This window comes from Macaca thibetana, chromosome 13 (assembly GCF_024542745.1).
Source record: "Macaca thibetana thibetana isolate TM-01 chromosome 13, ASM2454274v1, whole genome shotgun sequence".
Classification (NCBI taxonomy): Eukaryota; Metazoa; Chordata; class Mammalia; order Primates; family Cercopithecidae; genus Macaca; species Macaca thibetana.
This window is the reverse complement of record NC_065590.1, coordinates 23044682-23049590: the sequence shown is the minus strand read 5'-3', so window position 1 is coordinate 23049590 and position 4909 is coordinate 23044682.

Sequence of the window (4909 nt, the reverse complement as noted above, 5' to 3'; positions counted from 1 at the left end):
TTTGAAATGATTACAGGGCTTCCCCATGAAATTCACCATTGATGAATACATTGGCAGCCAAGAAATGCCCTCTGGACAACAGATTAGTTAAATTCTAATATAACTTTACCCTTATTGATTTAACTGCTGTAAATTTTATGCCAAATTTTAAATCAGCGCAAGGCAACCACATGGTTGCCTAGAACACCAACTCATGGATACTTAATCATCAGGAAATATAAGATGATGCGTAAAATGTTGTCTTTTTACTAGAACTTCTCTTAAGAAGTTCAATTTGAAAAAGCATGCAGAGTTAGTAATTGCTCAGACTCTTACAAATGAGCATCAAGTAAGACTGTCAAAAGTTTTGCAAAATTATGAACCCGTGTTGGCCTCACCTGCTTTTATAGTGTTAAGACAGCCAAGTACAAAGCGGGAAGGTCCCCAGAGAATCTCCATCCTGCCTGCGCACTGGGAGAATGGTGTGGAGCCACAGAAGTTTGCATTTGCAAGGGTAGGAGTGTGGCGTCGCCTGTTCCTGGATGGTAACTGGGTATTCAGTCTGTGAGGCGGGACGCCTGCTAGCAGGACCCTTACTTTGCTGAGAGTCCCTGTTTCCCTTTTTTAATCCTTTTCACCAATAAATCCTGCCCCTAATCCTTCAAAGTGTCCGCGAGCCTAATCTTTCCTGGTCGTAAACAAGAACCCTGATTTTCCTACAACAACGTCTTCGTCAAAGTATGTCACTTTTGAGAGAAGAAGAAATGAATGTGTTGTATGATAGTAAACAAAACAAGCATTTAGTTAATATTTGTTAACCAAGCATTTATTTAGCAACTACTGTTTGTCTGACATGGGGATCCTTCTTTCATGCTTCTTACATTCTGGGTAACAAAAGTAACAAACATGAAAACGTCAGATAAAAAGAAATATAAATAACACGCAATCAGTCATGTCTTAACTGTGTAGAAGATGTAATAATTAAGAAAGTAATTCAGGAGAGGGAGATACCACTTTAGCTAATCTTAGCTTAAGTTGAAAATAAAATATCAAGAAAATGTAGTATTTTAACTGAGATTTTTTTAAATGGAGAAGATTTTAGTAAAGTAAAACTTAGATATGGAATTCTTTAATGGCAAAGAGCATGAACATTAAATTTATACCACCACTCCCGCATAGAACAAATAGCATAACATTATAAAATAATTGTTTGGAGTTGGGCTAACTGCAAGGGTGATGAGGCAATGAAGGCACTTAAGAATGTTATAACAGTGACAGATATATACTGCAGGAAAAAAACGTATGTGGTTTCAGAAATTCATAACACAGCTTACAGGGATGACAAGATCATAGGTTAGAAATACAGAGCTATGCCTACTGAAATTAATAAGTAACTTTGGTTACTGTAGCCTTGTAGTATAGTTTGAAGTCAGGTAGCGTAATGCCTCCAGCTTTGTTCTTTTGACTTAGGATTGTCTTGGAGATGCAGGCTCTTTTTTGGTTCCATATGAACTTTAAAGCAGTTTTTTCCAATTCTGTGAAGAAACTCGTTGGTAGCTTGATGGGGATGGCATTGAATCTATAAATAACCTTGGGCAGTATGGCCATTTTCACAATATTGATTCTTCCTATCCATGAGCATGGTATGTTCTTCCATTTGTTTGTGTCCTCTTTGATTTCACTGAGCAGTGGTTTGTAGTTCTCCTTGAAGAGGTCCTTCACATCCCTTGTAAGTTGGATTCCTAGGTATTTTATTCTCTTTGAAGCAATTGTGAATGGAAGTTCATTCCTGATTTGGCTCTCTGTTTGTCTGTTACTGGTGTATAAGAATGCTTGTGATTTTTGCACATTAATTTTGTATCCTGAGACTTTCCTGAAGTTGCTTATCAGCTTAAGGAGATTTTGGGCTGAGACAATGGGATTTTCTAAATATACAATCATGTCATCTGCAAAGAGGGACAATTTGACTTCTTCTTTTCCTAACTGAATACCCTTGATTTCTTTCTCTTGCCTAATTGCCCTAGCCAGAACTTCCAACACTATGTTGAATAGGAGTGGTGAGAGAGGGCATCCCTGTCTTGTGCCAGTTTTCAAAGGGAATTTTTCCAGTTTTTGCCCAATCAGTATGATATTGGCTGTGGGTTTGTCATAAATAGCTCTTATTATTTTGAGGTACGTTCCATCAATACCAAACTTACTGAGCGTTTGTAGCATGAAGGGCTGTTGAATTTTGTCAAAAGCCTTTTCTGCATCTATTGAGATAATCATGTGGTTCTTGTCTTTGGTTCTGTTTATATGCTGGATTATGTTTATTGATTTGCGAATGTTGAACCAGCCTTGCATCCCAGGGATGAAGCCCACTTGATCATGGTGGATAAGCTTTTTGATGTGCTGCTGAATCCGGTTTGCCAGTATTTTATTGAGGATTTTTGCATCGATGTTCATCAGGGATATTGGTCTAAAATTCTCTTTGTTTGTTGTGTCTCTGCCAGGCTTTGGTATCAGGATGATGTTGGCCTCATAAAACGAGTTAGGGAGGATTCCCTCTTTTTCTATTGATTGGAAGAGTTTCAGAAGGAACGGTACCAGCTCCTCCTTGTACCTCTGGTAGAATTCAGCTGTGAATCCATCTGGTCCTGGACTTTTTTTCGTTGGTAGGCTATTAATTATTGCCTCAATTTCAGAGCCTGCTATTGGTCTATTCAAGGATTCAACTTCTTCCTGGTTTAGTCTTGGAAGAGTGTAAGTGTCCAGGAAATTATCCATTTCTTCTAGATTTTCTAGTTTATTTGTGTAGAGGTGTTTATAGTATTCTCTGATGGTAGTTTGTATTTCTGTGGGGTCGGTGGTGATATCCCCTTTACCATTTTTTATTGCGTCTATTTGATTCTTCTCTCTTTTCTTCTTTATTAGTCTTGCTAGCGGTCTGTCAATTTTGTTGATCTTTTCAAAAAACCAACTCCTAGATTCATTGATTTTTTGGAGGGTTTTTTGTATCTCTATCTCCTTCAGTTCTGCTCTGATCTTAGTTATTTCTTGCCTTCTGCTAGGTTTTGAATGTGTTTGCTCTTGCTTCTCTAGTTCTTTTAATTGTGATGTTACCAAAACAGAGATGTAGACCAATGGAACAGAACAGAGTCCTCAGAAATAATACCACACATCTACAGCCATCTGATCTTTGACAAACCTGAGAGAAACAAGAAATGGGGAAAGGATTCCCTATTTAATAAATGGTGCTGGGAAAATTGGCTAGCCATAAGTAGAAAGCTGAAACTGGATCCTTTCCTTACTCCTTATACGAAAATTAATTCAAGATGGATTAGAGACTTAAATGTTAGACCTAATACCATAAAAACCCTAGAGGAAAACCTAGGTAATACCATTCAGGACATAGGCATGGGCAAAGACTTCATGTCTAAAACACCAAAAGCAATGGCAGCAAAAGCCAAAATTGACAAATGGGATCTCATTAAACTAAAGAGCTTCTGCACAGCAAAAGAAACTACCATCAGAGTGAACAGGCAACCTACAGAATGGGAGAAAATTTTTGCAATCTACTCATCTGACAAAGGGCTAATATCCAGAACCTACAAAGAACTCAAACAAATTTACAAGAAAAAAACAAACAACCCCATCAAAAAGTGGGCAAAGGATATGAACAGACATTTCTCAAAAGAAGACATTCATACAGCCAACAGACACATGAAAAAATGCTCATCATCACTGGCCATTAGAGAAATGCAAATCAAAACCACAATGAGATACCATCTCACACCAGTTAGAATGGCGATCATTAAAAAGTCAGGAAACAACAGGTGCTGGAGAGGATGTGGAGAAATAGGAACACTTTTACACTGTTGGTGGGATTGTAAACTAGTTCAACCATTATGGAAAACAGTATGGTGATTCCTCAAGGATCTAGAACTAGAAGTACCATATGACCCAGCCATCCCATTACTGGGTATATACCCAAAGCATTATGAATCATGCTGCTATAAAGACACATGCACACGTATGTTTATTGCGGCACTATTCACAATAGCAAAGACTTGGAATCAACCCAAATGTCCATCAGTGACAGACTGGATTAAGAAAATGTGCCACATATACACCATGGAATACTATGCAGCCATAAAAAAGGATGAGTTTGTGTCCTTTGTAGGGACATGGATGCAGCTGGAAACCATCATTCTTAGCAAACTATCACAAGAACAGAAAACCAAACACCGCATGGTCTCACTCATAGGTGGGAACTGAACAATGAGATCACTTGGACTCGGGAAGGGGAACATCACACACCAGGGCCTATCATGGGGAGGAGGGAGGGGGGAGGGATTGCATAGGGAGTTATACCTGATGTAAATGACGAGTTGATGGGTGCTGACGAGTTGATGGGTGCAGCACAACAACATGGCACAAGTATACATATGTAACAAACCTGCACGTTATGCACATGTACCCTAGAACTTAAAGTATAATAATAAAAAATAATTAAAAAAAAAATAAGTAACTTTGATATTTGTGAACTAAACAATAGAAAGCACTTGTCCAACTCTAAAAATTCTATAAGTAAGTTATTTTGTTTCACATATTTTTAATAGAAAGTAAAAACACATAAGATTATAGAAATTTTGCCAAAATACCAAGATAATTTTGTAAATTTCTTAAAAATCTAGAATAAAAAGTAATAATTACCTAGCTATTCCAACATATACGTGAGCAACATATGCCACAATATTCTACTTCTAATTTTTACTGATACTTATCTCCTTTGATCTCAAGACACCAGAAAGTGCAGGGCACATATATATAGAATTTGAAAGGGATACATTTTGTTTAGTATGTGATATTCCCTGGTGCCTTCAAGGAAGACATAAAATACAGTTCTGTAAGTTTCTCTGAGCTCTCCCAGCATGCTCTGAAGGTCCAG